Source organism: Camelus ferus, chromosome 23 (genome assembly GCF_009834535.1).
Source record: "Camelus ferus isolate YT-003-E chromosome 23, BCGSAC_Cfer_1.0, whole genome shotgun sequence".
Classification (NCBI taxonomy): domain Eukaryota; kingdom Metazoa; phylum Chordata; class Mammalia; order Artiodactyla; family Camelidae; genus Camelus; species Camelus ferus.
The window spans coordinates 10,984,816-10,997,736 of NC_045718.1; positions in this window are offsets into that span (position 1 = coordinate 10,984,816).

Sequence of the window (12,921 nt, forward strand, 5' to 3'; positions counted from 1 at the left end):
ATAGTCTAGTCAGTTTACAATGTTGCGCCAATTTCTGGTGTCCAGCATCATGTTTCAGTCATACATACACAGACATATATTCCTTTTTGTATTCTTTTTCATGATAGGTTACAAGTTATTAAATACAGTTCCCTGTGCTCTACAGAAGAAACTTGTTGTTTACCTGTTTTATAGACGGTAGTTAGTATCTGCAAATCTCGAACTCTCAGTTATGCCTTTTTTCATGTGCTTATTGGCCATTCATATGTCTTCACTGGAGAACTGCTTGCTTACATCTTCTGCCCATTTTTGGATTGGGTTATTTGGTTTTGTTATTAAGTTGTATGAGCTGTTTGTATATTCTGGAAATTAAGCCCATGTCAGTGGCATCATTTGCATGAAACATTATGCTGTACACCAGAAATTGACACAACCCTGTAAACTGACTATATTTATATATATATATAATATATATATATGTAAATTCTATGATTAATGACGTTGAGGATTTAATACTTGGCTTCCGTAACAGCATTTAACAGCTTCTTTCATCAGAAACATTTCTAGTGCTGCCCTTTCAATACAGCTCTTTGTCTGGTCTGGAACAAACTGGAGGAGACCTGGCAAAGCGCCTTTAGTCATGTATTTCAAATTCTTTAAGCATCTTTAATCTCATTCCTTCAACGGAATCTCTTTACTTTGTTCCGAAAGTTAACAGTTCACAGTCTTTGAATCTGCACGTGGTCTGTCCTCTAACTCCCGCCCGGCACTCTTTTCTGTGCCTGTCTTCAAGCCCATGATGAAACTCAGAACTCACAAGCAGGGTGACCTGGGCCACGTTTGAAGAGAAGCTCATTTTGATGTTTCCATCTGGGTGCTCTTTCTTTGCACTCCCACATCGCAGGGAGATGCTCTGATTTTCACTGTCTATATTATTTATCTTGATCCATTCTGAACAAATAACTAGTCCCCGCATGCCAATTTCAATTAATTCCTTGCTGAATCAAAGAGGCGCTCACACACACACGCTCACACATATGGACTCACACAGAAAACCTGGGGTCCCTGCAAGTGTACCACACGCATTTTATCCACGTGCACAAGTAATAATTTTTGCACCGCACATTTTCAGACATACACGATCGAGGCCCACGTGTATTCTGAAAAGCTGCCCTGCGCTTGCTGTTGTTCATTGGTTTCAGAGACTCCACGGCTGAAGCAAGGACTTGGGGGAGTGTACACGCTGAAATATGAGGCACTTCTTGGGGCCAGAACAGAGCAAAGAGAAAGAGCTTCATGGGGATTAAAAATAATAATAACAACGTTTCAAAATTTAAGAAAGAATTGAAATTATGTTGGAAAATATAAGAGGACTAGGCTGGGGAAGGGCTAAAAAAGAGTAAGAAGGAAACGCAGACATGAGCGAGGGCCAGGCTGGTGGGCAGGATGTAAGGACACCGGGGAGAAGATAAGTTAGGCGCGCTACTTTGGTCACATAAAATAAAACTCTCTATCTGTATATGTGTGTCTATAATAAAGAGCAGAGAAAACAAAGCACAAGGCTGAAATCTCAGTGCGCGAAGAAATGAGAAATATCCTCGCCATCACTCGTTCCTTCACTTTCCATCGCATGAAACAAAAACCTCTAGCGACGAGCTGAATGCAGCATCACCGTGTTAAGCAAAGGAATTCGTATGGAATCCTACGTCTTCTCCTCACCCTCCCTCTTATAAAATGCTTATGTGCATGATTATTCAATGTGTTGCACCATGATTATTAATCTCAGTCATGTTAACATTTTGGACATCTTTAAAAGCGCAGAATTTTTGATCAGTATGTAATGTCTGTTAGGATTAAATAAGATCATTTCAAAAAAAATGCCTAGAATGTTTACCAAAAGAAATACATAGAATTTTTTTTAAATCCCAGGTTTGCCTCAGAAACACCCTCTTCTCTGTGAACGGGAAACATTTTTGAGGGTTCAGTTTAGTACCTGAGACGTTTAAATTGCCTAAATTAACTTGAGGTTGTGTTTATTTGGCCATTGGCTCCTTTCTCGTGATCTGAATGACGATGATGATGGTGGTGCCATGGTGATGAGAAGGAGGAGGAGGAGAGAGAGGAAGAAAAGAGGAGGGAATTTTCTAAAACAGTCACTAACTCCTGAAGACCTCATTTCTAAAACAGGAGGCTGAACTAAATCATCTCCAGACTCATCCACTGGTCTAAAAATACGAGATTTGTCACAGACACAGAGAACAAGCAGGTGGCTTCCTGAGGGAGCTGGGTGGGGGGGACTGGGCGGAGTAGGTGGTGGGGATTAAGAGGTCCAGACCTCCAGCTACCACGTAAGTGAGTCACGGCGTGAAGTGTGCAGCATGGGGAACACAGCCAGCAGCGCTTCCGGGACTGCGTGGGGACAGTCGGGCTCCAGACTCACAGTGGTGGTCAGTTCCTAATGTGTATAAATGTTGAATCTCTATGTTGCACACCTGAAACTGATATAATACTGTGTGTTAACTAGACTTCAATAAAAAAAAAGTAAAAATAGCAAAATAAAATAAAAAGATGAGATTTGTTATGCCTGGGTTTTAATTCCCAGTTTTTACTTAATGTGACCTAATTTTAAAAATTAATTTACAGATAGACTACACTAAGTGAAAGCAGTTCAACAAGCCTTGCTCACATCCAAAGAAAATCTTGACTTGAGCTTTTTCTCTCTGTAGTTAGAGTTTAAAAAACACACTATTAAATTCTCATTATTTGAGTCAGATGATCTCATATTATGTTGTAAAGCATGCTTAAGTTGAAAGAACCCATCCCCTAGTCACAGAAACTCACTATTTCTCTGAATTTAAGGAAGTTTATGAGCATAAGACTTATGCTAAAACCTGTCTTTTCAGTTTTGAAAGGGAAGTTATAATGCCAGATTTGAAGGATGTCGGCCAGTTTAAAAAGATTACTTATGCGAGTTATCTAGCAAAATCAAAAGATAAATAAATAATAGCTACTATAATTAAAAACATACATTTGTTTCTTTGTGCTCATGTGACATTACTAAAATTTATTAAAAACTGGGTTTTTTTTTTTTAATTTTATGTTCCTACAGCCCTAAAGCTCCCTTTTACATTTCACTAGAGTTTACATTCTATTTCATGAATGGGGTTACATTTCAAATAGTGCCTGAGTGTGCATATGATTTTACTATGTCAATTACACAAACTTGTAGTATTTTAAAAACTATTTTTAATAAAAAATACCATTTTCAAAAAGATTAAAATTGGACTGCTGTTTGTTCCTAAGGTTTCCAATGACTATAAACCATCATTGAGTTCTCACTGAGATATGAATGAATCTTCATCTACTGGCAGAGATAAGAAATATGAATGTGTTTTGAGAGGAAATGCACCTGTGTGGTTTGAGATCACAGTAACTGATTTTGAGTCTATTATATCCGCTAATACACAGATGAACACGCTGTAAGTAGGTCCCTATCAAGAAATGAACAGATAAGATTCTTACTGGCTTGAGGTCCAACACAAAACACGACTGAATCTAATTATGTGTCTCTGCGTGAACCGTGGCCACGCTGCTGTTACCGTTTTTTGATGAGCAGGTTGCCTGAAATACTCCCGGTTTTTAAACGACAGGGGCAAGCAGAAAAGTATGATGACGTCTCTTTGAAGAGACGGTTCGCGCTGGACGCAATGCCCACTTGCTAGTCAAGGCGCCTCCAAGCACTTTACAGTTTTGGCGACACGGGATGAGGCCCTGAGCTAGAAGAAAGGCTGCAGTGGAGACACTCACTGCAGGGATGGTGCCCTTGCATTCACAGCACTAGAAAGTGGAGCTGCCGGGCCGGCTGCGGGGCCCACGCGGGCGCAGCGACGCAGAGCCCTGTGCATCTGCTGAGACCTGGAGGGCGCCGGGCGAGGGAGGAGCCCTGAGACAGCAGAGAACCGGCGATCCTGGTTTGGATGAGGTGGTGAGTAGTTTCTGGGTCCAGAGAAAAAGAGAGAGGGAAGATTTGGACGAAGATTATTTTCTCCACTGCCAAAACGCCTAAGGATGAATTACACAGACTGGAGCCTACTTTTCAGAAGGTTACAGCTCGTGGGGCATTTCCCGAACTCAACACTTGACAGTGAATTGGAGGCGGCTGCACATTGCTGAGGTGAGAGCGGACGCACTGGACAAACACGTGAATGACAGGCTCGGCCCCAGCTCACCGCCTGGCCGGCTGCCGACCCGCCAGCCGTCACTCCAGCGCCGCGCGCAGAGGTGGTGCGGGCGCCTGAGCCATCGCGGGGCAGCAAGGCCAGGCAACGTGAAGGACCCGGGCTCTCAAGACGGCGTCGCCCGTGACAATCATTTGATCTTTTAGGAAAATAGAGATCGAAGTAACTTGGGTAACACTCATATGTTTAGCCATTCATTACTTTTGATGACATTTTAATCAATGTGCAATGAGGAAAGTATAAGAGGAGACTGAACTCACCACAGCTTTAATTACTCAGCGGAGTGTCGGGTGACTAGTCATTTTGTTTCAGTTAATTTTCCTGCAGAGCTGCTCCCAGAAAGCCTCCTCAGGTCTAAAAGGTTCTTGAAGCTTACTTTTAATTTCCACCCCTGATGAAACTACCTTTGGCAATCAGAAAGTTCCTGCAGCTGAAAACCCTGAAGGCACTCTTAGAGATACAGAAATGCTCCGGGACAGTAGCTGCAGCTCCGCTGAGCATCTGCGTGCTCGGGGACAGATGAAACCATGTGAGGGAGTTAAGGACGGCCTCTGCACGCAAGTTCCCAAGTTGCTGTTGCCACAGCTATCTTTATCCATACGCACGAAGTTACTACATAGTACATACTGTACTTAGGGCATGTACTTTATGTTTCAAATATTTGGGGAATATGGAAGAAAACCACACAAATTAATAAATTCTAAATTCTATATTTAGTATCAATCCACATTCAAATCTCTCATTGTGGTTTTCCTATGATAGTTACATCAATCACATACGTGCCTATGTATACACATTTATGTCAAAGAAAAACGTCCAAACACATATAGCTCTTAGCTACAGATTCCTCCAAAGACCTTATAAATATTCTGCAGTTATAGTATGTAAAATGTTTATACAAAGAATCATTTCCTTTATTTCCTCAGAGACTGAAATTTAGGAATCGAGATTCTCCTGATAAAAACAGGAGAGGAGCACTTCCTTGCTGCTGAGCGATGCCTAGGAGGCGCTCTCTCCTTGTCCAGAGTTTGTTCATTGTTGCCTCATTGTCATTTAAATACAACGAAACATGGTTTATGTCTCATCATCTAAAAATAGGAACTCTGCCAGGAAATACTAGTCTCCTGTGATCTGTAATAAAACATAGCTTGTGACAATAAAATTAAAAACTGGAGTCGAATTAAGTTCACAATGTTTGGACCCTCTGTCAATATGGCTTTCAAAGCCAGAGTGTGCAGGGTGGACAAGTCCAGGGCGTTGTCAACGTCAGGGCGATGAAAGAGCCTGGATTAGGATGAACAGAGTTCAGGTGGATTCATGCAGCGTTCACCGGATGGGCGAGTGCGCAGTGTGTGGAGACACGTACACGGGGATAGGCAGATACAGAGACACATGCAGACAGCTATCATCCGTCCCTCTGTCCATCTCCAGTGACTAACCAGAGATCAGCCATGTACTAGATCTGCTCATCTGCTGTGTCATTTAATCGCAGGAAATGTCCTCACCTGGGGAGGCACCTCCGTGGTGGATAGAGCATTTACATCTGCTCAGACCACTATTTATAGGACATTTTCTGCATTTCTTGCATCTGGGTCCCCTTCCTATGTCAAGGCGAATAGGGAGCAACACCCTATTTCCCAGAATACACTCAGTCCCTTTCCTGTAAATATGTCTGTTTCTCACCACTAGATTACTTGTTGAGTGCACAACACTGCGCTCGGTGCTGGAGCTCTGTTACCCCATTGCATCCCCCAGTACTGAGCACAGTACCTAGCACATAGCAGGACTCAAAAAGTACTTACCAAAGAAAGTGAAACTAAGTGATGAAACAGGAAATCAGAAGGAAAAGGTGCGCTCTCTGCATATCTAGCTAATTCTGAGTTCTCTCATCAGAGTCCTGATTTTTGGAACTGGGAAATGATTACTGCTCTACTGCTGATCATAGACGACGTTGGCCCTCAAGAGAAACTGTGCACCTGCAGGTGCCCCTCACAGCCCACACCTGGATGGCCTTGGGAGGAAGGCTGCACCCTGAAGCCAAGTCTCCACTTCTCATTTATCAGAATCTTCTTCTCCTGAGGTGGGGCAGAGACCAGGACAAGCATTTGTTCTTTCTGAATGTTTGTGCTACTCAACCATCTGAAGTTGACAATAAAGATGAATAGCCTGCTCCTCTCGGAGTCCAGTGCAGGCCCTGGGGTGGCAGGCCCTCTGCACATGCTCTCTAGGTGCCAAGCTTCCTCTCCATCTCCTCCCCGAGGCCTGGAAGCTCTCAGTGGACTCCTCTCCACCCAGCTGGGTGATGAGCGAGGAGAGGGAACACGGAACGTGGCATGAGAGTGTTCAGAGGTCAGGTCTGGGGTGGGGTACCTCAGGCTCGCTCATCCCTTGGCCAGGAGGCACCACCGACCTGCGAAGGCTTTTGAGAGATGAGCCTTGCAAGGGGTGGGTGCCACTCCAAGGTGAAGTCGCACGTTCAGGATAACTGCCCAGGCTGCACCGTCATGAGTGCATTTCGGGTAGGTTTGCTTGTCACGACCAGGCTTAAAAAGGCAAAGAAGGGGAAAGGGCGAGAAGAAGGAAACGCACAGACTGTCTGGCGGAAGACGACAGCTGACTCTTCTCCTCTCCAGTGAAATAACATTGCTCCCAAGCCTTTGGGAAGAGGAGAGAAATTAAGACGTACATAGACTGCTGGAAGGACGTCCTCCGTAGGTTTACAGCTATGGAAAAACGACTTAATGTATAATATGCAGGTGTTCATAACTAATCATACATGTATGTGTGTGAGTATACGTATTTCTCCATCTACCACCTACCTCTCACACACACTCACACGCCTCCTCTCCGGAGTTGCATACGTCTTGCCTTCACGAAAAAATAAAGGTTAACGGGTATTTTCCAGGCGAGGAACAAGCAGCGGAGTGAGAGCTGGAACCGCCACTCAAAGCAAGCGCTGCGCTCCCGCCCGTCCCGGCGCGCGCCCTCCCCCAGAGCCATTTCTCTTTGAATTCTTTTTCCTTTTCTCTGTGGAAGGAAAAATGGGTCCCCTGGAGGCATTCTCACAGGGTTGGAGGAACCGCTGAAATCTCTCTCCCTCGCCTTCCGGAGGCCCCGGGAAGCGCAGAGGCACACGACGTCCACACCGCGGCCCCACGGCTCGAGCCTCGGGGATCCGCGCGGCTCGGGGCGGGCGGGGCCTGAGCCGCGCAGGAGGCGCTGAAAGCCTCCGGGCGCCTGGCGGCTGGGAGAGCCGCAGGTCGGGTGGCATCCGCAAACAAACGGCTCAACTTCCGGCGGCGACGCCATGGCTCTCTTTATAAAGGCTCCCTTGCACGCTGCGTGGTTTCATGCTGAAACTGTAGCATTCGTTTGCAGAAATTTCACTTTATAATTTATTTTTAACTTTTATTCTTTCCCCTGTGGATTTTCAGATCTTATATTTATTATTATTTAACCTATAAAAATAGTGAGCTATTGAATACCCCGAATGATTCAAATAAACTTTTTAGTTGGTTTGGAATGTATTTGCTTTCCTTTTCTTCTTTCAGTTATACTAGATTTCAAGGTTTAATTCTAACAAAAAATTCAGTGGGGAATAAAGAGACCATACTAGAAATGTTTAATTATTTGTGGGTGCTTTCATATAGCTGAAGTCAAGAAAGGCTATTAACACTAGATACTCTAGTAAAAACCCAAAGATGTTTAGATCAAAACTACTGCCTTGTCCTTATACTGTTGATATGAAATTAACTTACTATAAAATGTAATGCAATATATAGACTCTGAGCATATTACAAATACTTAAAACAACATTTATAAAATATAGTCAAAGAAATGAAAACAGCTTCCTATTACATTAATAAAAAATAAACTTAATTTATTTAATATAGAACAATTAGAGTAGCTATTAAATGTGGAACTTATGTTTATTTATTCATCAAATATTTACTCATAGACTATTCTGCCCAAATGTTACAAGTTATGATTTATTACAGACATATTAATAATTATAATGTAGCATAGTTTTTTTGCAGTGTTTGGAGAATTTTCACATACAGTATTATTTTTTTTGAGTCTCAGAGCAATCAAGTGAATTTCTTTAAAAAAATTCTTGGACCAAAATTGATGATTCTTTCCTCTAGTCCATCAGGCCGACTCCACTGAAAACCCCCAAGTGTCTAGAATATTTCATGTAAGTAATCTTCTAGCTAGACTATGTTATTTAGTCCATCTTTCTTCTTTCACTTGTCTAGACAATAAGACGTTTTGTAGATTTGAGAAAGGATAGGGATAAATAATATCGCCCCAGGAGCTGGGTTTAAGTTAAAGGCAAAGTCCATCTTCAACTGTGTTCCACATGGTATCGTGAAAGTCTCGTCAGGTACGAAACAGCAAGGAAAAGCAGCTTTGGAGTTCCCTTCCTGCTGCGATGTCCACAGCACGCAGCAGTGGGAGGAACACCGGCCTGCACTCAGGGGCCTGGATGGGAGTCCTCACGCTTAACAGCGTGGTATCGTCAAGCCACTTAACCAGTTTCCACCTCTGTGAAAAAGGTTGTTTCTGTTGATAATGGTAATACTGATGGTAATGATGACAGGCTAATAATTACTGAGAGTTTCATCTCTGAAATCCTTCACATTGATGTTGAAAATATATCCCATTTAATCAAACTTATTCCACAGTGATTTTGAGTACATCTATCACATGCATCGACGTACATAGATCCACTGTCAGTCTAGCTGAAAGTGTCGTTTAAAAACACTGGTTTCTAAAGTTTGTATAGAAAAGTAAAAAGATCCAGCATATCCAACACAACACTGAAGAAGGGCCACAAATCTGGAGGACTAATACCACCCAGCTAAAAGTCTCAAAGTCAGAGTTATCAAAACAGGGAGGTCACGGTGAAAGACGAGACAAGTAATCAATGGAACAGACAGAGAGCCCAGACGTAGACCCACACAAACACACTCAGCTGGCTCTCAGCAAAGCAGCCCAGTGGAGTGAAGACAGTCCTTTCAGCAAATGATGCTGGACCAACTGGACATCCACGTGCAAAAAAAAAAAAAAAAAAGAATCTAAATACAGACCCTTCACAAAAGTTAACTCAAAAAGAGTTGTAGATCTAAGTGTAAAATGCAAAACTATAAAACTCCTAGAGGATAACGAAAAAATCTAGAAGACTGTGGGTACGGTGATGCCTTTTCAGACATAACACCAAAGGCACGATCCGTGAAGGAAATAACCGATGAGCTGGACTTTATTAAAATTAAAAAAAAAAAAACTTCCACTCTGCAAAAGACAGTGTCAAGAGAATGGGAAGTCAAGCCACAGAGAGTGAGAAAATGTTTGCAAAAGACATACCCAAAAGAAGTGTGGACTTTCCCCTCCCCGTTGCAGCACTGTTTTCCAAAATATACAAACAATACTTAAAACTCAACAGGAAAACAAGCAATCCAATTAAAAAACGGGCAAAGGACCCAAGCAGATGCCTCATGAAAGAAGTTGCATTCAGATGGTAAATGAGCGTGTGAAAAGAGGCTCAGCATCCTGTCATTGACGGACTGCGGGTTAAAACAACAACCAGACACTACTCCGCACCCATTAGAATGACCAGAATCCAGAACATCCACAGCGCCAAGCACTGGTGAGGACGTGAAGCCACGGGCATTCTCATTCACTGCCTGTGGGAATGCGAAAACGGTACAGCCACTTTGCAAGACAGTAGTTGCTTAAAAAACCAAACACACTTTGACCATGTGATCCAGCAATGGCACTCCTTGACATTTACACAAAGAAGTGGAAACTTAAGCCCACACAAAAAGCCTGCACGTGGGTATTTGTAGAAGCTCTATTCATCATTGCCAAAACTTGGAAGCAACCAAGATGTCCTTCAGTAGGTGAATGGATAAATCAACTGTGGTCCATCCAGACGATGGAATATTGTTCAGGGCAGGCGAGCAATGAGCTCTCAAGCCATGACAAGACATGGAGGAAATCCTAAGTGCATATTACTAAATAAAAGAAGGCAACGTGAAAAGACTACACACTGTATGTTTCCGACTGTATGACTTTCTGGAAAAGGCAAAATAATGGAGCCAATAAAAAGATTAGTTGCTACTATGAGTTAAGGAGTTGGTGTGGGAGGAATAAGTAAGTTGTGCACAGAGGATTTTTAGGGCAGTGAACACACTCTGACACTGTAATGATGAGTACGTGTCATTATACATTTGTCCAAGTCCACAGAACGCACCACACCAAAAATGAACCCTAGTGTAAAATACGGGCTTTGGGGGGTTATAAGACGTCTGCACAAGTCCGTCAGTGGTAACAAAAGTACCACTCTGGCCAGGGATGTTGAAAACAGGGGAGGTTATGCCCATGTGGGGACAGCGGGCCTATGGAAAACCTCTGTATCTTCCTGTCAATTTCCCTGTGAACCTAAAACTGTTCTGAAAGGTCTTTTATTTTTATTTTTGTGAAGTCCATCCTGGCTGCTGTGTGTAGAATGAAGACAAAAGGATCCTAGGAAACAATAAGAAAGCAACTGCATGGGTCAAAAGGAGAAACAGACAAGGCTTGATCTAGAGCAGTGACAGTGGAAAGAAACAGAATTGAACATATTGAAGATAGCTGTTGGAAGCAGAGTGAAGACAACGTTCTGCAGATCACGTGTCAAGGGTGCGGGACAGGACAGCTCAAGGGCGATGCCTGGAAACTTGCCCAGTAGGCAGCTGGAGACCAGTCTGCTCAGGCACAAGGCTGTCAGCACACAGCCCGTGGCTCACCGCACGCACCGTTTTGCCATCCTAGAGTCTGGAAAGCTTATGGGGTCACTTCTTGGATGTCACAGGGATGGGAAGGGGCTACTGATTTGGTTGGCAGTGGCTGGGACTCCTAGACGACCTGAAGTGTGGGTGACAGTTTCGCCAAACAAATTATTTTCCCATGTCTTGTAACCTTTCAGTGTTCCCCTCAACTAAATATCTTATAAAGATAAATTGGCCATACTTAAGTACATGATAATCCCGAAATTTTTTACAAGAATTTACATAAAAAAACCAATAATTTATGAAAAGGCCATTAGGGAGAGGGAAAACCTATCTAAATATAGTGTCTGAAAATCATGAAATGAAGTTTGCTCTCTCTGTTCATCTGTCTCCTCCATGTGCTATTTTATTTCCAGCCATAGAGTCAGGGGGTCATGGCTTTCAATGCTGAAATGCAGTTATTTAAAAACAATGAGACCGTTCGCATTGCTGCAAACGAGACTCTCATACTAAGTGAAGGAAGCCAGAAAAAGGAAGAAAAATGTCATATGATATCATTTACATGTGGAATCTTAAAAAAAAAAAAAGGACACAAAGGAACTTACTTACAAAACAAGAGACAGACAGACTCACAGACATCGATAACAAATTTACGGTTACCACAGGGGAAAGGGTGTGGGGAGGGATAAATTGGGAGTTCAAGATTGCAGACACACTACTATCTATAAAACAGATAAACAACAAGGTCCTACTGTAGAACACAGGGAACTATATTCAATACTATATTCAATTCATTCTAGGTAGTCACCTAGAATGAAAAGGAATATGAAAAGGGGTATATGTGTACAACTGAATCCCTATGCTGTGCACCTGAAACTGACACAGGATTGTAAACTGACTGTACTTCAGTAAGAAAATAATAGTCAACCCAGGAGATTGTCTGATCTCCCCCCAAAATAAAAATAAATAAAATAAAATAAAATCAATGAGACCAAATGCAAGTACGTGACAGATGCACTCCTCGCAATGGACTCAGAATGGAGTATTATTGAAGAGTGCAGTTTATTAAGGAATTCAGTTCATAAATGTTTTAGATTTTTCAGATCACTGGCAAGATAAGACGTCTCCTATAGTGAACATTCCACGTGGAAATGCGGTGTTTGCTCCTGGTTGCTCAGTGTTTCTAGCTTTGCTGAGAAGCTGTCCCCAGAGGTCTCGTGCATAACTTCTCTATTGCCTCTTCTTTTTTTAAACACCCTTATTGTGGGAAGATTCCTGTACAGTAAACTACACGTATTTCAGATGTACAATTAGATGAGTTTTGATAGACGTACACACCCATGGAACCACCAGCACAGTCAAGACAGCTAACATTGCCTCTTACGTTTCTGCTGCTTTCCAAATCCAAGTCCCTGTTGCCTGTTGAGAGTGGAGTCCTGGGTCCTTCAGAGAACTAGGGACTGTGTGCCTCTATTTGTGGTGGAATTTGAGGATAGGAAATATATTTGAGATTTTGAGATACTTTATTGCTACCTCCTACCATGCAAAACCTTAGAAATAATTTTGATACTAAGAAAAAAGTGCACAGCTCCTTTATAGCACATCAACTGACAGCTCTCAGCACAACAGTCTGAAATCTGTCTTGGCCAGTGTGCTTGTTTGCAATGGGGTGATTTTCTTCTTATCATACAAAATGAGCCATATTTATTATAACTTATTCAAAACCAGTTTTTAATTTCATGCCCATTTCTACCTCTTGGTACTCTCATTTTCCTTTACTTATCTGGAAAGGCTTCTGATTTGATCACTTCTCCTGTATCCAAACACACTCATCATAAACAGGCACAGGCATTCCCTACGCCGTGTCTTCTAACAAGGACATGCTTAAACACGTCCATGTGAAATGAGTTCGTTTATTTTAAATTAATTTCCTT